This window comes from Peromyscus californicus, unplaced genomic scaffold (assembly GCF_007827085.1).
Source record: "Peromyscus californicus insignis strain IS unplaced genomic scaffold, ASM782708v3 Scaffold_14__1_contigs__length_90479793_seg_2, whole genome shotgun sequence".
Lineage (NCBI taxonomy): Eukaryota > Metazoa > Chordata > Mammalia > Rodentia > Cricetidae > Peromyscus > Peromyscus californicus.
Window position 1 is genome coordinate 146,855 of NW_026294436.1, and position 24,529 is coordinate 171,383.

The window sequence follows — 24,529 nt, forward strand, 5'->3', positions numbered from 1 at the left end:
TATAACATTGACTTTTTGCCTTAAAAAAGGCAAAAAAAAAAAGTTAACAGATAACATATCCGACTCAGTAGTTTGGAATTTCACCAAAGGTCAAATGTATGAGTGGTTTCTCTAGGCATGCATCAATTAACATGGCATTGTCAGGGAACGTCAGAGTGAGTCTGGAGGCCTTGTCAATCTAGTCTCATATCCACAAAGCTGAACTGCTAACCTGAGTTCGCTATCTGAGTAGATCCACTGGTTCATACCCACCCTGTGAACTGTACAAATTTTAACTTCTAGAAGGAGATGATAAAGCATCTGTAATAGTTATTAAAAGTATCCCTCAAGTTTTCTTAGACTTCTCAGCTACTCTCTATAAAATAATGTGACTTCTGCTATTCTCACTAAAATTCTGGGCAAACAATAAGTAACTAATATCAATTTCCTCATAATTTAAAGCATAAAAATACAGCCACCATTGTGTAAAAGATGGAAACATGTTTTCAAAGCTGCTTGAATATGGGGTCTCCTTGATTTCTTCGTTTTGAAACAGGATCTTAGCTCTGTGTCCCTGGCTGACTGTGAAATATTCCACATCGGCTCATGCGTTTGAACATTTGTTTCAGAATTTGTGGCAATGTTTAAGAAGGATGTAAGTCACCAGGTTATTGAAGTTTTATAGCCTGGCCCAAATCCCTCCTTACACCCTATTTCTGGAGTTACTGTTACCAGCTAGCCTCTGCTCCTTCCGCCATGCCTTTGTCTTTGTGATGCTGTATATCCCCAGCCATGATGGGCTCTGTCTCCCTAGAGATGTTAAACAGAACAAAACCTTTCTCCTTTAAGTTGCTCTTGTCAAAGTATTTTATCATAGCAACAAGACAGTAACTAAGACAGCTTGAAACAATAGACTTGCATTACTGAATTGAAGGTTTTACCCCTAAAAACTACATGAATAAGTAATGAAGCCTCTTGTAACTTACCACATAAAACAAAAGCTTTAGTTGAGTGGAAACATTGATCATGAAGCAAAAAAGGGAGAATAGCCTTCACTGTTACTGGAATTTACACACATACACATTGGAAATACTGCTCAGAGTGATGAATGGGAGCTGTTATTATCTATTCTCTGTATCACTTCAGTTAACTTTCCTAGGGCCAAGACTACATGCAGAGCACAAGAAGAAGAAAGGTCCTGCACACACACACACACACACACACACACACACACACACACACACACTCACACACACAAATACAAACACATGTCCCTGAATGTACACAAACACACACACATGATTTTATTTTTGCCTAATTTCAGAATTTAAGGAATTACTATTACAAAAGATCTGAACTTAATTTTATCTATGTGTTTGCATGCATGACAAGTTTTTTGTACTCATGTATGGAAGATCTTCGAGGAGTTTGAGGAGTTGAGAGAGAGGAAACCACTAACAGAATATATTGAATGAAAACAATCTATTTTCAATAAAAGAAAAATGGAGAGAAATAAAAATAAACAACAACAAAATACATTGGTATCTCTTATGTGTAGGACAAAAGAAGTTTTATTTTGAATTTTTAGGTTGAAACTTTGAATTTTAGAAGCAGGGGAAGTATGCTAGGAAATATCAAGATATTGGCAAAGGAAGACACCACTATGAGACACCGGATATTCAATATTCCAATATCTATAATAATATTCACAAAAGTCTATATGATTCTGTAATAGTTTTAATTGTCAATTTGATACAATATAAAAATCACTTGGAAAGTGAGTCTCAATGAAGGATTGTCTAGATCAAGCTGTCTGTGGGCATGTCAGGGGAAAACTACTTGGAATATGTTTATCGAATGTGAAGACACAGCCTGAAAGCAGGAAGCACAGATCCCTCAGACTGAGTCTTTGACTGTAGAGGACTAGAGAGAGCCAGCTGAGCTTGCATTATTCATGTCTCTAGGCTCATGACTGTGTATGTGAGGAGCTATCTCAAGTCCTACCACCTTCATTTTCCTATAATGATGAGCTGTGGCCTGGAGCTGTGAGGTGAAATAAAGCCTTAATCTCCTAAGTGGTTTCGTTGTGGTGGTGGTGGTTGTTGCAGTGTTTATTGAAGTCATGGAAATGAGACCAGAGTACTTTCTTTCGTCTTCCTTCACATCAAGTGTGCTGGTCTAAATAGAGTCTGAATAGAGGTAGGTCACTCACAATGTGAGCTTTTCTGAAAGAAAAGCAGCTGTGCTAGACAAAGTCCTGAAATTACATTCTGGTCTTAACTCTATGGGCTTGGCCTTTTTAAACTTCAGTTTTTCATTCTAAATAATTTGATAATAACATACTCTTCCTAATATCTGAGTGTTAAGTAACATTATAGATTTTATAATCAGAATGTAATCTACATTTACACTTGCCAGGTACACACCAGACATTCAGTTAACTATTGTAAATGCTGAAACTCATTTAGTTTTCTCAACAGTTCATGTAAGAAGTTTTATTATACTATGAAAGAGAACTCAGTTTCCTTGGGGTTAGAGACTTACTCAAGGTAATATGACACTTAAGTAACATATGGAGTCAGCTTAGGACTCAGTGAGTGTTCTCTGATTTTATATTCTGTAATGTCATTGGATTACATATGTGTTCAAGGATCCTTGAAAACGATTCAGCATATGAAAATAACCACTAATATAATTCCTATAAATTAGAAATGGTGTATTTGGGGATCTTTTGATCCACCTTTAGTTTAGAAATACAACTCGTACTGTTCCTTCCTTTTCCATTCTTTTCCTTTCACTTCGCGTTTCCCTTTCTTTAAAAAAGGCAAACATGCACATACACACCACACACACACACACACACACACACACACACACACACACACACACACACACACACACACACACACAATGCAGGGGCTCAGGGGAAGGAGCTGGAGAGGTGACTCAGCCTTTAAGAGCACTAGCTACTCTTCCAGAGGAGCTGGGTTAGATTTTCATTCTCTATATGGCGTCTCACAACAGTCTATAAGTTCAGCACCCTCTTCTGGTCTCCACAGGCATTGCACACACATGGTACACAGGTAAAACATCAATATACAGAAAGTAAAAATAAAATATAGATTTAGAGATTCTGTGTGTGTGTGTGTGTGTGTGTGTGTGTGTGTGTGTGTGTGTGTGTGTGATGCTTGCTTCTTTTGAGCTGTCCATCTTCATGTATTTTTAGGTGATTTCATACTTCTGTGTTCTCCTCTAGGAAGACAGCATTGAGGTGATTTGTAGATTTGTGTTAATGGCGTTACCACTTCTTTGTGTGCTACTATTTTAAATTGTTAGACATTTCAAAGGTTCTGTAACATTTTTATCTGAGGGAGTGAAATTTTGTGTATGTAGGTCCAGAATATTTTATGCTGTTTGGCTGCATTGGTGACGGTTTATTGTGAGTTTTCTGACTTCAATCTTTTCATACCCTCTGACCCAGATTGTCATAAATTGTCTGTTCCGATTCATTCAGCTCATTTAACAATAAGCTTCTATTGGTTTCTCTACAAGATTTTTCATTATTCTTTTTTTAAGAGCAGCAGAAGAAAGAAAAACATAGAGGAGGAGGAGAAAGAAAAGAGAGGAAGAGGGAATGGGGTGATATGAAGATTAAAAAGGAAGACGAGGAGGACAAGAGGGTGGTGAAGAAGAAAGAACCCTGTACATAGACTAGGAGACAGCGCTGCCATTTCTCCCTATTCCATAAGTAAGAACAGTGATGTTTGGAGGTGTCCAGAAACTTGTCTAAAAATGTTCTGGTTAATGATTTCTAGAACAGGGATCCAAGTCAGTATATCTCTAACCCCAAAGCACTTATGATCAACTAGTATGAGACTTCCATGTCCAACTAGGTCATTAGCAATTCTCCTCTCTTAGTGTTAGAAATGAAAAATTAAGGTTTTTAAAGATGCAAAATTAGACCCCATTCTGAGGTTGTGTGTAGAAATTATTTGGCAGCCAATTGACTTTTGAATTCTAGAGTTCTTGACAAATTTGAACATATAAATGTGCTCTTAAATATGCCAGACATGTTAGTGATTACTTTCTTGAGCTCCTCTTCACCCAGTGTCTTAAAATTACTTAACTCCTAAACATTTTGCACAAGGAAAGAAAATACTCTGGCAAAGTATGTGATATAGTAATTGAATGGTTGGCATATTTTTTCTCTTGTGAGCAATTTTTGGCATGCATTTTGTAAGTACAAATTAAATCCACGCTTAAAATAAAGTTGATCTTAGGAGATTAAGGTTGCACGAGAATGGTATGCTGATCCTGGGAGCCAGTTTGCTGTTTCCACCTTGTTTACCTAGGTCAGAGAACAAGGCTTGTGCCTGCATTGACACTGCACGATATGAATTATTTGACTTTATATCCTGTGTTAGTTTGATTGATTTTGAGACAGGAACTTATGCATCTCTTCTTGACCTCAAACTTGCTGTGTGCTGGGGAAAAGCTTGGAACTTCTGATCCTTCTCCCTTCACATACCAAGTGTTAGAACCTTCAACCACTTCCGATTTCATAGGACTGAAGGCTGAACTCGGAGCCTTGTGCATGCTAAGCAAGCACTCTACTAACTGAGCTACAATTTACCTTCATTTGAGGTACCATGTTGTCAATAAATGTTTGGTATGTTTTAGTAGCTTCACAAGTTGTGATGGAAAATTAAACTTTTACCTACACAATAAGTTCATGTTGTATATGCATAGTGTTTTGTTAATCTTCATTTTAGGCATTTGTTTCAGAAAAACTCTAAATCAGTTGTTGTTGAACATGGTATCAGAAGTAGGAACATGTTTTTGTCAATTCTCAAAATACTATTCAATGTCACTTAAATATCTTACTGTGTAAGTCTTTAGTTAGTTCACTTGAGGGGAAGAGGAGAAATCTATTTTAGAAAACCAAGTACAGTATTTTACAGGCTGGGTCTTGAGCAATCATAAACAAGAAAAAGAAAGAAAGTTTTTGAACTTTCACACGTTCTGCTTTAGTTTTTCATCCCAAAGAGCAAATGAAACTGAATCCAGTCAACTGGGTGAATAATTGCTTTTTTGTTTTCTGAGACAAGTTTTCATGCATCCTGGGCTATATCGCCAAGGATAGCTTCAAACTCATGATCCTTCAGCCTCCAATTCCCATATACTAAGAATACTGGTCTATGGCATCAAACCAATATGCACACATGTGTCCCATGTTAATTAATGTAAAGAAAATTACTTCATTTAAAAATTTCCAGAAAAATGGAACCTTTACTTTAATAATTAGATAAATAAATAAATAATGGGGTGGATATATTCAATGTTTGTTGTTCCCTGGAAACTCATATTCTCATTTTTTGAACAAAAGTTTGTAAATTAAGGTTTTCATTATTTTTTGAATTTCACAGAATACTATTTATATCCTTCCAGAATTGTGTAATTTGAATATGGCTCTCCCCTTAGGTCTCTGGTTCCCTGGAATTCCTCTCCACTGCTCTCTAAGTCTGGCTTGAAGCATGTTACCTACTTTGTACCCTCTAAGGTTTCCATCCTCAGAGGCCAAACTTAAACACAAATACACACACACACACACACACACACACACACACACACACACACACACACACACTGTGGAATAATCCTTCTGTATACTGTGTGAAAATATGGCACTGTAATTGGTTTAATAAACAAGCTGACTGGCCAATAACTGAACAGGATAAAATTAGGCAGGAAAACCAAACTGAGAATGATGGGATGAGAGAGGACAGAGTCAGAGGAGTCACCAGCTAGACAATGAATGAGTCAGACATGTAAAATGACATAGAAGTAAATGTAACAAGTCTTGGAGGCAGCACATAGATTAGTAGAAATGGGTTTAGTTGTAAGAGCTAATTAGTAATAAGCCTGAGCTGTTGGCCAAGACTTTGTAATTAATATTAAGCTTCTGAATAATTATTTGAGAGCAGCTGTGTGGGACAGGAAAACTCTGCCTACACAGACACACACACACACACACACACACACACACACACACACACACACACATACACACACACACACATTTCTGTATTTTTTGGCATGTTATCACATGTTGCAAGTCTAGAAGGTTGCGAGGTGGAAGCAGAATGATCAGGAATTTAAAGTCATCCTTAGCCACATAGTTAGTTCAAATTTGGCCTGAAATACATGGGATCCTGTCTGAAAAAATGAATAAGAGAGAAAAATATTCACAATATTGATTGGATTAATGTACTTGTGGTAGTTTAAAAGAAAATGCCCCCCTAAGGGAGTGGCACTATTAGGAGGTGTGGCTTTGTTGGAGTGGGTATGGCTTTGTTGAAGGAACTGTATCACTGTGAAGGTGGGCTTTGAGGTCTCATATATGCTTAAGCCATGTCCAGTGTCTTAGACTACTTCCTGTTACCTGTGAGTCAATATGCAAGAATTCTCGGCTCTTTCTCAAGCACCATGTCTGACTGCATGCTGCCATGCTTTCCACCGTGATGATAATGAACTAAACCTCTGAACTTTAAGCAAGCCACCACAATTAAACATTTTTCTTTATAAGAGTTGCCATGGCCATGGTGTCTCTTCACAGCAATAGCAACCCTAACTATGACAGAAGTTAGTACCAGGGATTGAAGTATTTCTGAGATAAGCCTGACCATGTTTTGTTTGGAGGAATCTGGACTTTTGGTACTTTGTGTTAGGAAAGCAATGGAATGCTTTAATCACTGTTTAATATGTCTTACTTGTAGGAGGACAGAAGAGAGTGATGTTAAGGATAATTTGTACTATGACAGGCTGTTTTAAGAGGTTTCAGAGGAGAAGAATTTTAGTGTGCTGCCTAGAGATAGTACTTATGATACTTTGGTGAAGCTTGTGGCTGCTTTTTCCCCTTATCAGAAAATTATGCCTGAGTCTAAATGGAAAAGTTTTGGATTAATTTCTTTGGCAGAGAAAATATCAAAACATCCTAACACAGACTCTTTTGCATGGTTATTAGTGTTAACACTAGTGAAGATTTATAATGAAAAGGACCAAGTTAATCAAATGTTAATCCTGAAATTCACCAGAGAAAAACCTGTTCAACCACTTCAGCCAAATTAAGCAAGCTTTTATTAAAATGTTAAATACTGACCAAAATCAAATTTGGTCAAGACCATCACCCTGAAACTTTCTAGCTGTGTGGCCCTGAGACATGTGTTGGTGGCATTTATATGGATATAATCCACAGGCCACCCTACTTTCCCATGGGGCTTTGTTGTGATTTTGAAGAACTACAACTCCTAGATTTGGAGAAAGTTATCTGGTCTTTGGGCAAGTGGGCATAAAAGGATAACTAAGGGACTAATATTCCCCCATGAAGCTGTATCCTGGGTCAAATCCCTGATTTTATGATGGGTACTAGTTTACATTTAAATCTAATAACAATAAATTTAATGGTATCCACATAGGAATTATCACTTAGTTATTATATCAATGGATGCAAGAGCCAACAATCAATAGTAATTAACAGAAAGCAGAATGGAAAAGACCTGATTATATCTCTCTGCTCTGCAGAAAGCAGTCCAACTGCCCTAGCATATTGTAGAACTATTTTAGTTAATGAATCTACCTATTGAGAAACAAGAACCCATGTTTTCTGGTATGCCAATTAGGATTATAGGCAGACATTTTGTCCCTTATGTCAGGAAGTTTCCTTTTGACTTAGCATTTTAGGACTGTTAATGGATGGGGAAGAGCACAAGAGACAACATATTCTCTTCTGTAACTACATCCAGGGCCCAGGAAGTCTGAAAGGCTAGTAAAAGGCTGGACAAAGGGGCATTTATCAGAAGCATCTGATTAGCTAGATAATCCAAGTGAAGAGACAAGAAGCAATTACATCGACTGGACTGGTCCACATCAGCAAGTCCAGAGCTCAACAGCTTGCAGTTTGCAGGTGTTCCCTGGAAGGTGTCTGTCAACCAAGTGGAAATATGTTAAGGCAAATATAGACTAGGGACAAAAATTAAAATTTAGTTCTACATATCAGCCACAGATTCCCTTGTTCTCCCCCCTCCCGCTCCCCTCCCCTTCCCCCCAGCCTACCCCCCCCATTCCCATCTCCTCCAGGGCAAAGACTCCCCTGAGGATTGAGATCAACCTGGTAGACTCAGTCCAGGCAGGTCCAGTCCCCTCCTCCCAGGCTGAGCCAAGCGACCCTGCATAAGCCCCAGGTTTCAAACAGCCAACTCATGCACTGAGCACAGGACCCGGTCCCACTGCCTGGATGCCTGCCAAACAGATCAAGCCAATCAACTATCTCACCTATTCAGAGGGCCTGATCCAGTTGGGGGCCGCTCAGCCATTGGTTCATAGTTCATGTGTTGCCATTCATTTGGCTATGGCTGATATGTAGAATTAAATTATATTGTAAAATAAAATAAAAAAAATGATAAATGCCTTAACATGAACGAAAGTTAAAATATTATCAAAAATGGAAAAAGTAAATCTCATATATTCAAAAAAAGAAAAACAAAAGAAACTCCACTCCCCCATGCAAAGTTGGTTCAGTTGTGTATCTCTTGACCTGCCTGGACTGAATCTACCATGTTGAGCTGAATCCCCAGGGGAGTCCTTTCGTCCTTTCCCTGGAGGAGATGGGAATGGGGGATGGGCTGGAGGGAGGGTGGGGGGGCAGGAGGAGTGAGGACAGGGGAATCTGTGGCTGATATGTAATATTAAATCAAATTATAAAAAATGAAAAATTAGGAGGCAGAGCCAGGCGGATCTCTGTGAGTTCGAGGCCAGCCTGGGCTACCAAGTGAGTTCCAGGAAAGGTGCAAAGCTACACAGAGAAACCCTGTCTCAAAAAACCTAAATAAATAAATAAATAAATAAATAAATAAATAAATAAATAAAAAATAAAAAATTAAATAAAATAAAAAAATTAAAATTTAGGAATTTAAAGGAAAACTTTACATTTGGAACTTTCCCATTTGACCTATGTCTGATGGATCTAAGCATTATGACATTTTTCAACTTCCTGAAGCTTACATGAAATTTAGTTTACCAAAAGAGATAAATGTTCTAGATATATAAGGATTACCATGGTATTGAAATTCACACTGTGGAAAAAAAAACAGTTAACAGTTGTCTGTATGTGAACTTGTCACATCCAGGCAAAAGGCAGGGCTGTACCAACAATACTCAGTTGTAGAATCTGTGGCTCCATGCTGCCCACTCTGAGCCATAATACACAAAGAAAGTTTATAAATATAAAATAAGACATAAAACAAACAACAGATGATGGTAAGAATTGGTGTCACCCAGAGGTTTCACCAGTCTAACCAAAGGAACTTAATGGATAGGATTTAGTTGCCCCCTTCCACAACCTTTCTACTTCCTTATGTCCCCACAATGGACCTATCTGAATTCTAAATCTGCCTCCAATGTCCTACCCTTCATTTTGTTGTGCAGCCTAGTCTTTGGAACCCTGTTGACAGTGCCAAGGTGTGGGTCTCCTCCAATTTGCCTGGTTGCTGGGTTCTAGTTTTGAAGTACTCTACTGGGGATGAAGGAGGACTGATGAGACCACTAATTCCTTCATCCAGGGCACAAGAAGATATCCCATAGTCCTCTGGTTATTTCTGGTTCACTGATAGTATAGACAGATTCACCAGTTGTTTTTTGACTTACCTTGGAGCTCTGAGGACATGGCTCAAACCAGAATCCAACAACTAGTCAGAAAAGTGTCACAGAGCTAAAAAAAAAAAAAAAAAAAAAAAAAAAAAAAGCTTCTATGGCCTAAATTAAGCAAGATTTTATTAAAATGTGAAGCACAACGAGGCACATTTGGCCTTATGGTTCTTGTTTTAGAGTCAAGGACAGAAGAAAGAGGATATGGAGTATTCATCCTTGATTAAGGGAAACTTCTGAGGCAAGGCATGTTTCAGGGGTGTTCCTTGCCAGAGGCCAAAAGAGGTAATTGCATGAAGCTATGAATGTGAAGCCTGGATTGCCTTGGAGACCCTAATATGTTGAAGATGCTTGAACAATGGAATACCTGCCAAGGAGAAATGGTTACAGAGAGTGGAATCAGAACAAGAGTAGGAAGTGTGTTGCAGTCAAGAGTGAGAGATTTGAAGAGCACTTTGACCTCAGACATGGACATAAAAAATCTGGAGTTTGCTCAGCTGGATTTTGGACTTACTTTGGTCCAGTATTTCCTGATTATGCTTCATTTTGGAATAGCAATGTATATTCTGTGCCATTATATGTTGGAAGTATGTGATCAATCTGCTTTTTAAATTTGATTTTATAATAGATTACAGTTAAGAGATTTTGTGAATCTCAGAAGTCTTTGAACTTTAGGCTTTATATAAGTTTGAGACCGTTATAGACTATGGGGACTTTGGAAGGTGGACTGAATACATTTTTGCATTATGATATGGCTACAAGCCTTTGTGGGGCAGGGAATGGAATGTGTTAGTTGAAAGAAAATGGCCCACAAAGGGAGTGGCACTATAAGGAGGTGTGACTTTATTGGAGTGGGTATGGCTTTGATGGAGGAAGTGTGTCACTGTGGAGGCAGACCTTGAGGTGTCATATATGCTCAAACCATGCCCAATGTCTCAGACTACTTCCTGTTGCCTGTAAGTCCAGATGTAAGAACTCTCAGCTCATTCTCTAGAAACATATATGCTGCAAGCTGCCTTGTTTCCTGCCTTGATGGTAAATGGAATAAACCTCTGAAATGTAAGCAAGCCAACTCAATTTAAATTTTTTCTTTGTAAGAACAGCAGTGGTCATAGTGTCTCTTCACAACAATATAAACTTTAATTAAGACAGTATTGAAACTCAGAACATCTCAATTCAGATTTCATGAGTTTTTGTCATCTTTAAATACTTATAACAAATTTTACATTGATCATTTATGGGGGTTACTTATGTGCTCCAACACATCTGTGGAGTTCAGAGGACAATTTGTACTTTTGTTTTTCTCCCTCTACTATTGGGTACATGAGATGGAACTCAAATTGCCAAACTTGGTGGCAGACACCTTTATCGACGGAGCCATCTCATCAACCTCACTCTGCCTTTTGTGGTTCTGAAGTTCCCATATTTTCTCTTTCCGGTCTATCTCTCTTTTCCAAATTAATGAATTTCATGTTATTATCTCACAAAGGATTATTCAAGATTCAGTGGATGTTTAGTTTTAATAATAGTTGAAAGAAAAGTAATGAGAAGACAAATGATTTTTTTCCAATGAAGATAATATAAATGTAAGATCATAAGATGTTCAAATATGCAATGATGTTACTCTTTTTTAAAATGCAAAAGTATTCAGCAAAAAAAAGGGGCAGAAAGATGCCAGAGCTGATGAAAACTTTGCTGTATCCTGACAAGACAGAATACATGCCCATAGGGAAAGAATGAGAAAACAAAGAATAATTGTTAATTCAGTTTGCAATAAAATGCAAAAACCTGAATTACTTTATTTTAAGATAAAAACAAACTTGTGGCCTTTATTAAAATAAATGAAGATAATACTCATTAAAAGAAATCATTATTCTATTAAATCAAAGTGCTGATTGCACAATAACTATCAAAGAATTTTCATATTATATTAAAGGAGGTGTTGGCAATTCTAATTATAAGACGTTAATAGAGATAGTAATAAATTAGAAACTTGGAGAGAGAGAGAGAGAGAGAGAGAGTGTGTGTGTGTGTGTGTGTGTGTGTGTGTGTGTGTGTGTGTGTGTAACTGCAGGTGCCAACAGAATTAGCAATGGATCCCCAGAGCCAGAGGGTACAGGAAGTTATGCTGGAACCCAAACTAAGGACCTCTGAAAGAGCAATATCCACATTAAAGCACTGATCCATCTCTCTGTCTTCCAGATAGACAATTTTTAAAGAGATATGCAATACACATAAAATAAGAAAAGATTGTAATCATTTTTTCCCTTCCTCAAACTTCTCCACGGTTCTCTTTACCTGTCTAACAACCAACTGAACTTCATGTTTCATGGTCACCTCCCTCTCTCTCCCTCAGAAAAAGGACAGAGGAGAAAGAAAGAGAAAAAGAGGATTTTGAGAAGAAGAAGTGTATATTCACTGTACAAGAGTCAGTGTAGAATTGTGTAAAATTTAACAATATTATTTTGTCAAGACATGACTTGCAGGAAGTGAAAATAAATTTGTAGTTGGTTTGTAATATCCTCATCATCATGCTTCTGCTTCCAGTTTGTAGCATTGCCTAAAGACCATTTTGATTGAGAAGAGTTGACCATCTTTTACTATACAGTAATCATAGCTCTGGACAAACAATGCTGCTCAAATCCATCCTTATCCTTTGGAAAGAAGCAAAGATTGAAAGTTAATAAAGAAGGTGAAGGAATAGAACATAGAGTTATGCAAATAATTATTAAAATCTCTAAGACTGTTCACTGTTTCTCTAATTATAAAATCTATTATCACATAGCAACCATAAATGAAAATAACAGCACCAAAAATTATGCTAATGTCTAATAGAAGCAATATGGGAGAACAAAGAGTGGATATATTAAAATGTTCGGAGGGAGTAAAGGGAAGGCTGAAATGTTAAAATTAAAGTTTAATCTCAAAAATACAAAAAGACTTTCATTAAAAAATCAATGAATTATTGTCAGACAAAATGATGAGCTAAATAAAATATCCCAAATAGAAAGAGGGGGAGAAAGAAGAAGAGAAGAACAGGAAGAGAAGAAAAAGAAGAAGAAGAAGAAGAAGAAGAAGAAGAAGAAGAAGAAGAAGAAGAAGAAGAAGAAGAAGGAGGAGGAGGAGGAGGAGGAGGAGGAGGAGGAGGAGGAGGAGGAGGAGGAGGAGGAGGAGGAGGAAGAGGATGAAGAGCTTATTTGATCTTAGAAAGACTCAATACTATCTAAGTGAAAATCAGTTAATTCAAAATTATTTTGGATATTCTGTGGAATATGAAAAAGGACCTTAAAATTTCTCAGAGAAATAAGAGAATAATGGAAGAATGAATAAACAGATATGAGCACAAACTACTCTTACAGAAGAATGGAGTTTGGTTCCCAGCACCCATCTTAGGCTGCTCAGTAGTGCCTGTAACTGCAGCTCCAAGGAATATGAAGTTTTCTTATAGCCTTCATGTGCACCATGGAGAACATGGGTATGACTTCACCTGTCCATACCCACTCCCAGACAGACAGACTGAAACATAACTAAATATAAAAATATAATTTTGCAAAGTTAATTTATTGATTGAAGAGTTAAGGAAGTTCATTAAATGAATAAGCTAATCATTCATTGTCAGAACAGTCCAAGAATGGAGTAATATGACAATTCTGAGTGTTTGTGAGAAAACTCTAAGAAAAGAAGACAAGAGTCTTGTGACCTCATTCTTGAAAATGCAGAATTGTTCACAGAACATGCTTTTGCCCTTCTCCAAGGTGTAGCAGGTAAGAATGAGTTGACTTTAGTTTTGTTATCCATATGCCTCTTTGGAGAAACTTGTTTTTGCCATGTGTGGCATGTCCTTGGGGTTATGCATTTTCTCATGTGATTCTTATTGATCCTCAGCATATAAATTGTCTGGTGATCTAAATAAAGTTTGCTATTGTATGAGATTTTAGTCTGTCTCATTTTTAGACCCCTCTTTCCCAGGCTTATGCTTCCAATTAGTGCAGTAAATATTTCATAACAAGATTAGCTCATTTACATGGGATGTAAATATATTGCTATAACCAGTTGCATAACAAAAATGAAAAATAATGCTAACAATATATATATATATATATGTACTTCCAAAATTAATAAATAATATAAAAACTAATTTTCAAAATGTTAGGAACATAAATGCCTCATGGGCTGGTACTGAACAAATGATTGCAGTATGTTTGGAGGTCAGTGTAAAACTGTAAATACAATTTAACTGCTCATAGCCTTTCAACCTATAGTACTACTTTCAGAAAATTATCTTACAGGTAAGTGTGTGTGAATGTGTGTGTGTGTGTGTGTGTGTGTGTGTGTGTGTGTGTGTGTGGTTTTATGTGTATGTGTATGTGTGGAGGCTGCCTGTCAAGGTCATGTATCATCAGTCACATTCTCTGTTATACTCTGAGACAGAGTTTCTTAATGAAACTGCTGCTGACTGATTCTTCTGGACTATCATGCCCACTCAGCTTTATATGTGAGTGCTGGGAATTTAACTCAAAATCTCGTGACTTTCATTGCAAACATTTTATTGACTGAGAAATAGCCAACAGTCCTTTGTTTTTAGACATTTTATGAAGGATTGTTTTCAAAAAAAGTTTTGTAAAAACCATAGAATAAGAAAATAAAATAGTAACTACCCATAGTGGTTGTGTGTTAAAAATGTGGAGTCAGAGAGAAGAGAATTACCCACATATGCAAAGATACTGAGGTGCTTGCATGAAACACACATTAAGAAATTAATTCTAAAGAAAAACATGGTATATACTCATTTATAAGTGGATACTAGATGTAAAGCAAAGGATAACCAAACTGCAACTCACAACTCCAGGGAGGCTACCTAGTAAAGAGGACCCTAAGAAAGACACAGGGATTGTCCAATGACAAAGAAATGGATGAGATCTACAAGAACAAACTGGGGGTTAGGGGGGCGGTTAATGGAGAGCAAGGGTCGGGGGAAAGAGAGCTTAGGGGAGTGGGAGGTCCCAGCTGGATCAGGAGCAGAGTGGGAGAATAAGGAAAGAGATACCATGATAAATGAAGACCCCATGGGAATAGGAAGAAGCAAAGTGCTACAGAGGTCCCAGAAATCCACAAATACACCTCCACAATAGACTACTGGCAATGGTAGAGAGAGTAACTGAGCTGACCTACTCTGGTGATTGGATGGCTGAACACCCTAACTGTCATGATAGAACTCTCATCCAGTGACTGATGGAAGCAGATGCAGAGATCCAATGCCAAGGCCCAGGTGGAGATCCAGGAGTCTAATTGGTGAGAGAAAGGAGGGATTATATGAGCAAGAGATATTGAGACCATGATTGGAAAAAGCACAGGGAAAAATAGCCAAACTAGTGGAAACACATGAACTGTGAACCAATAGCTGAGGAGCCCCCATGGAACTGGACCAGGCCCTCTGGATAAGTGAGACAGTTGATTAGCTTGAACTGAATCTACCAGGTTGGGCTGACTCCCCAGGGGAGACCTTGCCTTGGTGGAGGTGGGAATGGGGGGGTGAATTGGGGTGGAGGGAGAAGGCTGGGGGTTGGAGGAGGGAGGACAGGGGAATCCTTGGCTGATATGTAAAATTAAATTAATTATCAAATAAAAATATTTTTTAAAAAAGAAATGAATTCTACAGCAATATCCATCTTTTTGCGATTGCTGCTCATAAGGTCATCTATACACTATACACTCAAGAACCATTTAACCAAATCTTGTTTTTTTTTTTGGTTTTTTTCGAGACAGGGTTTCTCTGTGTAGCTTTGCGCCTTTTCCTGGAACTCACTTGGTAGCCCAGGCTGGCCTTGAACTCACAGAGATCCGCCTGGCTCTGCCTCCCGAGTGCTGGGATTAAAGGCGTGCGCCACCACCGCCCGGCTTCATTTAACCAAATCTTACACACAAAAAATAGATCACAAAATACTCATGGTGTTTTAAGTGAGTTTATGATTTTAGCTCAGACCCCATTTACCTATCTTGGGCTGCATGTAGCCTGTAAGCTGCAGGTTTGTCACACTTAAAATTGTGAAAACTGTGGAGTTCTCTTTACAAAACACAGACTGTGTGTGTGGGTATAATTAAATCTTTCCAAAAATGGTCAGACTCTGGAAAGGGAGACTGGAGAAACAGTTGGAAGAGACGTATTTTCTCTATCTCCCAAATTATATTTAAATTTTGTTAATTTTCATTTATATGTATATGCATGTGCCTGCATGTATGTGGACCACATATGTGCAAAGGCTTAGAGCCAGAAAGGTGTAAGATCCTCTGGATCTGGACTTAAAGGCCATCATGAGATACATAGAAACCACATCCAGATCCTCTACAAGAGCAGCAGGTGCTCTTATCCCTAAGCCATCTCTCCAGCCTCATTTCCCATTTTTTGTAAACATGTGCAATTATAATTTTAATTTAGAAGAAGTTTAAAACTGTAAATGCAATGCAATCTGAATTCAGAAATGGGCACATGATAGGGAAAAAGTAACCAGGGAAATTAGTGATAAGGACACCAGCATTATAGAGGTGTAATTTACCTTGTTACAAAATCCATCAGAACCTCAAAGAAACCTAGGTGGAATCAGGGTTTATGAGACATGAAACACTGATGATTATAAATGATTACTTATGAAACAGAAAGGGGGCAGGGAAATGGATCTATAGGCACAGGCACTTTCTGTGTGAGTCTGATGACTGAGCTCCATCCCTGGGACTCACATATTGGAAAGAGAAAACCCATTCTCCAAAGATGTGTCCTGAGCTCCAGGAATGCACCACCATACATATTCCCCTACACACTTACGAGTGTGCACATGCATACAGTAATACCTGATTAAATGAGAAAAGTTAGAGAAACAAAACAAAAACAATAGAAAAGGTGAAGATGAAATACCTCAGTTGGTCTTATGCCAAAATATGCACATGACTTTTGGAACTCACTTCAAAAAGACAGATAAGGAGGCAAGCATCCTGCACCACTCCTACAAATTAGGAGGCAAACGTAAGAGGAACTCCAAGAAGTTCCCAGGACCGCTAGCCTGGAATGCATGGCATAGCAGAAAGACCTGCCTCAATACCAGTAGAACAGACTGACTTCTACATACATGTCATGGTATGCATGCACCTGCATTCACACACACACACACACACACACACACACACACACACACACACACACACACCCCAAAATTTAAGGTTAAAAAATAAATGAGAAGTATTTAGGTAAAGTACAGAATTATTTTAGTTATCACAGTAAAAATTAAAACCAGTTCATTCTCAATAAAGTGTCAATCACAGGTTGAATTTTTTTGTGAATATTATATCAATTTAATTCCAGTCATGACCTAATTAAAATATATTTTGTGCAAAGTGCATTTTTAAAAGTCTTGGACCAAAACTTTACACTTACCTCTTAATTTATTAGAACATAACCCTATCAGTATCCAGGGTAACTCTCTGATAATGATTTTGTCAGTATTCTGATGGGAATACCTACAAATGTTCTCCAGATAAGTCTACACTGTGTCAAGTTGAGAGTGATAAGTAACCATCAGGACACACAGGATGTATGGAATTATCAATGTTGGTGTGCACAGTGAAATGGCAAAAGGCTCATGAAACACATGCGAGGAGGTGAGCATTGATGGTGCAGGCTATAGATCTACAATAACTAACATGAACAGAGCATTTTGTGGATCAAGAGAATTGCACCCATTATTCTATTTCTGTATTTCCACCAACTGCATCAGTTCTGGTTAATTTAATCTCTATTTGCTGTACATTCACAGGGTTCTGAGACTAGATCCTCAGCAACCACAGTCTCTGACTATGGGGAGAAATGTCTTCTTGGAGCAGCTAAAATATGAAGTTCGAATGGGACAAAGAAAAAATTCTTCATGAAAAAGCATAAGAAAGTTTTTAGAAATAAAACTGGACTGGTGAAGGACTCATATGAGCTACTACAAAGTCTTGTACCCCAGAAGGCAATGTGTGTGCTAATATAGCCACAAAGAAATGGGACACATAGAAGACAGGCCAGGGAAACAAGAGGGACCTCTGTGTCATATCAAGGAAATGTGGCTGTTGACCACTGTGCTATGCTGTTAATGTATGACAAAAGTGTTGTCAGCACATCCATTATTTTATCTGTGTATGCATGGCAGATGCTGGAGCTCAAATACATGTGAGCACATACATGATTGAGTGATGCACTAGAAAGGTCACTCTTATTCTGTACAAGGGATGTGGTTATTGTTTTCAGTTGGGTTAGATGCTAAGCAAGAGGAGATTTGGATTGCTTAGCAGTATTGCATAACTTAGCTGGATTTGATCAGTTGAGACAGTAATGACATTGAATCTATCTTCTCAAAGCAGTACAGGGTAGTGGGAGGTGCCTAGTATGGCAATTCTGTCACATTTCCCAGGGATATGTTAACTAATGTCTATTGACTGCAGATAATGGACCAATATATCACCATCAGAAACCTATGTCCCTGCCCAGGGTGAAAGATGAGCTCATGGACACTGCAGCATAGAGCACCTGTTTTACTTCTTTACTACTGCCATATTGGTGAAATTATTAAGGCCACTCCACGTAGTTAAAAGGGAAGTTTACTTTGGGGGGTAACTTACAAGTGAAGAGATAGGCTACAGGGTCTGGGAAAGGTGCAGTCCGGCGGTGTTCTCTGGAGAACTCTGCTCCGTTTACCTTCAGCATCCAGGGTCCAGGAACCAAGAGAGCCAGCGCATCCGGATCTTGGGTCTTCAGTGTCCTCTCTCAGCCCTGCCTTGTAGGCATGACCATTACTGAAGCTTCAATGGGGGTTGGAATTTTCAGGTCAAAGCTGGAATGGCTACCCACTACACTTTCAGTCAGTCAGGGCCACTCCATTCTGTGAAGCTCCTTCATTCAGGTTAAACCATGAAAGTTCCTGACACGAAGTAATTTGTTTCTGTTGATTTCTGCCCTCCTCACGTTATCAACCACAAAATAACTGCAGCCACGAGAGATGTCTGTCAATCACATGTCATTCTTTTTCTCAAAACTCCCTGGTCACTCATAATAGTGTCCAACCTCAGGCCTTATATGGTATTGTGTTTTTTCATTTCTTTTTGTAATTCTCTATAATTGTGTGTGTGAGTGTGTGTGTGTGTGTGTGTGTGTGTGTGTGTGTGTGTTTGTGTGTGTGTGTAGGGTTGAGTGCATGAGCGCAGTGGCCTGTGGTGGCCAGAAGGAGGCATCTCAGATCCCCTGAAGCCCAACTCTGGTCCTTTGCAAGAGCAGTATGGACTCTTCACTGCTGGGCCATCTTTCCTCTTCTACTTAAAATAGGAACCTTTTCCATCCCCTTCCTCCTTCCCTCTTTTTTTCTGTAATTACCATAGATGGAAGGTGGAGAGAGCTTCCTCTTTTCTTGGACAAGAGATCGCTCTTTTTCAGGATCCCGCTCTTCCCCCAACCTTCCTCTCAATTCAAACTGCTGCTATCGGGCCACTTGTTTCTTTCCTTTTGTCAACCTCACTCCTCCCGCACATGCCAGGCTTTCCAAAGCTTTCTTGAAGGTTTCGGGATGGTTGTGGGAAGTATGGTGATGGCTAGGCCCCAGGTGAAGGCACTGTCACCTTCTGCCTATTCCCTCTCACTTCCCCTTCCTGTAGACCTAGACAACATTGTGCTGTGTTATTTACTTCCTTGCCATGGCTCCAGAGCTGAAGTTAATTTCTCTTCAGTAAAATATTCCACAGTTACGCTATGACCAGAGAGAAGTCATGCCCAGAGTGCACACTCTCCCACAGGCCTGGGAAAAAGCTTTGCTCTTCAGCTCACCTCTTCTTCCATTTCTACCCTGTTATAAATAGGAAAGAAAATGAATCCAATTCTAAAACTTGTATTTTCACACCTTTTAAATTGTTTTCTGTAGTGGGAGAATTTGGGAAGATGCCTCCAGATGCCCTTCATTATTTGAAATTTTTTTTAAAAAAGAAATATCTTTCTTTTTTTCTTCTAAAATTTATCCCCCTTACCCCTGAGAGGAAGAAAAAATGCAATTTCCTCTATTGACATTTGGGTTTGCAAAGTAGGAAGATGATGGTGCCTCATGTGATTAATATTAATACCAATAATAATTTAAGCTCCTACAAAGGTCCCCACTGATCTCACATTATTCTGGCTACATAATGAATATCTTGAATATTTAACAACTGAGGGGAAGAAAACTCAACTGTACAAGCATCTTGAGCTGTCATATATATGCATGAAGAAGTCCCTTTTCTGTGGTGGGAAGAGAAAAGACTGGTCTGTCAGAGACAAAATACGACATTGTTCACTTTTAACAACACATCATTACCTATGCTAGTGACATCCTATGCCACAAAGAACAGCTTCCTATAGAATCTGAGATACAGGAATCCTCTTTCCTGAAGATCATCACATTATATGACTTCCTCCCCTGAATCTAACTCACTATTTGTCTGCAGTAGCATCAAGTAAGTGAGAGGGGTCTTGGCTGAGTGAGGCAGGTTGAGAGGCACAGGCAGAGGCTACAGAAAAGCTGGTGAGTGAGGGCTTGCTGGAGAAGACAGCTGATCAACCAGGAGACAACAGCAAATTTGCATGTCGATACCTTTGCATTTTGTTGGGGGAGGTAACAAAATGGCTTTTTTCTTTTTCTTTTTCCTTTTTTCCCTTCTTTCTTAACAGGAATAAGGCTTGAGTGACTCCTTAGGGCAAAGGCGTATTCCTCTCTAGCACATAAAGGCTTTATGAGATACAAAGTTTTCTTAAGAAAATGAGTTTTTTCCAATTCAATTCACCCTGGAAATGAAATTAGTTTGGTGTATTATGTGAATTGCGCCACTTTCTCCTTTATTTGTATGCTCAGCATTTTGAATATAACAGTGGAGACTAAGAGTATATCTGAGAGAGGGGAGCAGATCCCAACAGAGTTGATTTTTACTTGGAGAATGCAAACGCTCCCAGCAACAGAAATTGTCCTGACCTTCGGTAAGATGTTCCAGCTGGTACAGTGCATTTGATAGCTGTCAGCCTGGGCTTGGGGGTGGTTCAGTGAGTGAAAGCTGAAGTGAGTTCCTGAGATTAAATCCCGAGACCCCACTTCAAAGATAGTTACTTAGTATTAGCATCTACATTCCAGCTTTCCTCTGCCCAGATGGGAGGCGGAGACAGGAGAAGTTCGTAGACTGGCTGGTTTTGTGTGTGCTGAGGAAAAACAGCAGTGAGACCCAATCCCTGACATGGAAGGCTAGGACTCACAGATGAAGCTGTACTCTGACCTTGACACTTACCTGTGACATATGTGACTGCACTCACACTTGTGTATGCACCCATTCACACAACAAAGGGTGCCCTCTAGCCATATTTATTGATTATTCAGAGGATATAGCTTCTGATAGATGCCAGATAGGGGTATTTAAACTGAAGATTGTGATTATGGAAACTTCAGATGTCTTGAAAACTAAAGAAGCCTTCTCAGTTCTTGGCCACCAAAGCCTGCAGAGCCAAGGGTCCCTGTCTGTCAAATTCAGAGAATTAAATTCATAGACCACAGAGGGTGGATTTTAAAGATTCAAAGAGAGTGGGTTTATTATAGATCATATATATATATACATATATACATATACATACATATGTATGTATACATATGTATATAGAGAGAAAGAAAGAAAGAAAAAGAAAGAGAGAAACAAAGAAAGAACAAAGCTCCTTTAGACAGCTCATGTAGTAGACAATGCAGAAAAAGGATCAGAGCTTGCTCCTTGCATTCCTTCCCCAAGCATGGACAGTCTCAGAACTGCTGCCATGGGCCTTTTCTGCTTCCTGTTCTCATTAGTTGCTTGAATAATGTGTTAATGAAACCATGAAATCAAATATATGTATAAGAAGACCAAAAAAAAATCCTTTGGATGCTACTAACAATAATCTCTGGGTGTCAAGATTCGATATCTTTTTAATGCTTTCATATTCAATTTAATGGATACAGCTTCTAAATTTAAAATTATTAGATTACATTAATAAAGAAAATAGCATAAACTGCATTATATTACAAAAAAACATTTCTTAGCAGCTTATATTATTTCTGTATTCACTTAAAGTTAACAATGTTCTGTTGTCCAGCACTGTTTAGAGACATGATGTTCTTTTTTCCTTTAACATTTTATCTGTTTATTTTCTCTAGGAGAAGCATGTGTTCCATAGCACACATGTGAAAACCAAAGGACACTAGCAATTTGGTCCTTTTCTTCTACTATATGAGTCTTGAGGATCAAACTCGGGTTCTCAGGCTTAATCAAGATGTCCTACCAACTAAGTCCTCTCCCCAGGCCCAGTTCCTAGAGCTTCAACATTCCACAGTAACCAAAGATTGTAAGATTGCAAAAAATCTACTGCTGTCCTCTTTTTTAAACAATTGATCCCAATGCACTGTCAGTCAGCTGAGGCAGGAAACAGATCCCCAGAGAGCTGTCTGACACAGAAGCTTCCAGAAACATGATATACATGAAAATACTGTAACAAGGAAGGCTTAACTATCCACTTAATAAGATGTATAACTGCACAACCCAGAAGCCCTTTCTCAGTGCAGTTGCTTATGATCTCACTGCTAAGTCTTCCTGCTTCAGTGTCACCACTCCTTAAACATGAGTGGGATTTTTTTTTTTTAATCTCTTCTCTCTTTTTCAGATTCCAACCAAAATCTTACACTTGCTTATTCCAGTACTTTGGAAATTTTCACACTTTCTTTCTGAACTCTGAACTCACTCTATCACCAACTCTATACACACAGAGCTGCTTGCAAACCCCCATTGTTTTAATGTGACCACTTTCTTGCCGCTAACTCAAAAACATGGCTTTTGATCTTCAAATTCCTGCCACTTGGCTTCAAAAATCATGTCAAATTTGCCTTTTCTGTTTGCTTGGTTTTTGCTTTGTTTTGTTTCATTTTTTTTTTCTTTTGTTTTTTCTTCTTCTCTCAAATGCTTACAAAATTGTCTTCAAGTTTCCTACAAGCCTTATTTTAATTTCTCTTACATATGAAACTGAGATCTCTGACATATGTGACCAGACACTTGGGATTTTAGTTGATTCCTCCAGTAGTCAAATGACAACCAAGAATAACCATCACAATAAAGTTCCTTATGCAAGATATGCAAGATCTTAGTCTCATTGTATCATTTGAGGTGGGAAGACCAACCTTAAGCCAAGATCATTTGAGGTCAGAAGATTCAACCTAACTCTGAGCCACATTGTCTTATGGCAGCCTATACACAAAGGACACAGAAGAAGGAAGTCTTTTATCTTCTGCTTGCCAGCATTCTCACTGTCAAGTCCATCCATCCTGTTGCTGAGGCATTTCTTTCCTAGTGTTAAAGCCTACTTCTTCAGGATTTCAACATAGACTGAAGCCCAGCTGACACATTCAAACTTGTGGACTGAACAACTATTGCATTTTTGGACCTTCCATCACAATACAGACATTTTTGGACTCACCAGACCACAGCCTATTAGGTATTTTAATCCTCTTTTCTATATACATTAATTAAAATTATTCTATCAGTTTTCTTCCTTTAGAGAACCCTGATGAATACATTTATTCTCTTGGATAACACTTCTGAATGAACCAAGTTGAGTACTTACAATAAAAAAAAATGCCAGCTGTATAGTATATTAAAATGTGCTCAGTAACATTTCTGAATGATTTCAAAATATCTATCAAGTTGCCATGAATATACTTTGTATTTTATAAATGTTTATTCCTTTTCTTTTTAATGGATTTAGGACACAGTCCCAAGAATTGTATTTTTTTTTTTTTTGGTTGGACAGGAGCATCTCCACGTTTTCCTCACTTTGAACCAAGGATTTAGAAGAAAAGAATTTGACAGATCATGGAATTATAAGACCAAGTGTTGTTTTCCTCTGGAGATTCTCATAACACACCTCTTCACGAAAGCAGCTGTGAAGGAGTGGAGTGAACATTAACATTAACATGGAGAAGAAAGGAAGTTTGTCCAGGAAGGCTGGTGGGACTTCCTTAAGTAGGCATTGTTAAAGGAAAAGTATGTATCTGAAAAATCCCAGGAGATACAAATGGGAGAGGCACTTACAATAAAGGTCCTGCAACACGCTATGTAGAGTCCTTTTGAGGATGCTTTTGAGGGCTCCATCTTTGACTCACAACCCACTTCCACTCCATGAAGTGTCTTTCTTTCTTAATAAGCTGTTTCTGTTTCTATTTTGACCACACGACCCTACAGTATTCCTTTATCCTGAGACTCAGAGCCTGGAATTAGATGATCTCTGAACTAAAATCCATGACTTCTTATGTCTAAGCAGGTTCTTCCTAACACTCTAGGCATCTCTTACCTCCCTAACTAAATTAAAAAACACAGTTCTTTTCCATCTCCATTCATTTGCAGCTGCCAGGATTTTGAGGTGGCCAGTCCTATTTGTTTTTGTTTTTCTCAATCTCCATTAAATTCTCCATGAACTTCCTTCTGAGTCTATTATTATTATTATTATTATTATTATTATTATTATTATTATTATTATTTAAACTGAGAACCCCAAAATAGAACCTTAATTTTCCCAGTAGCAAAATAGAAAACAAGAGAAAGGGGAGGTATGTGGAAGCCTTATCTCAATTTCCATACAGAATTATTCCAGCTAGTGTAGCTAAAAGTTAACAGTTAACTGAATACATATTCTACTAATTCATATCAACTCACATAATTCAGTATTATAAGACTCTAAGCCAGGGCTGGGGAGATGGCTCACTGGGTAAATGGACTGCAAGCATGACAATCTGAATCTTCCTGT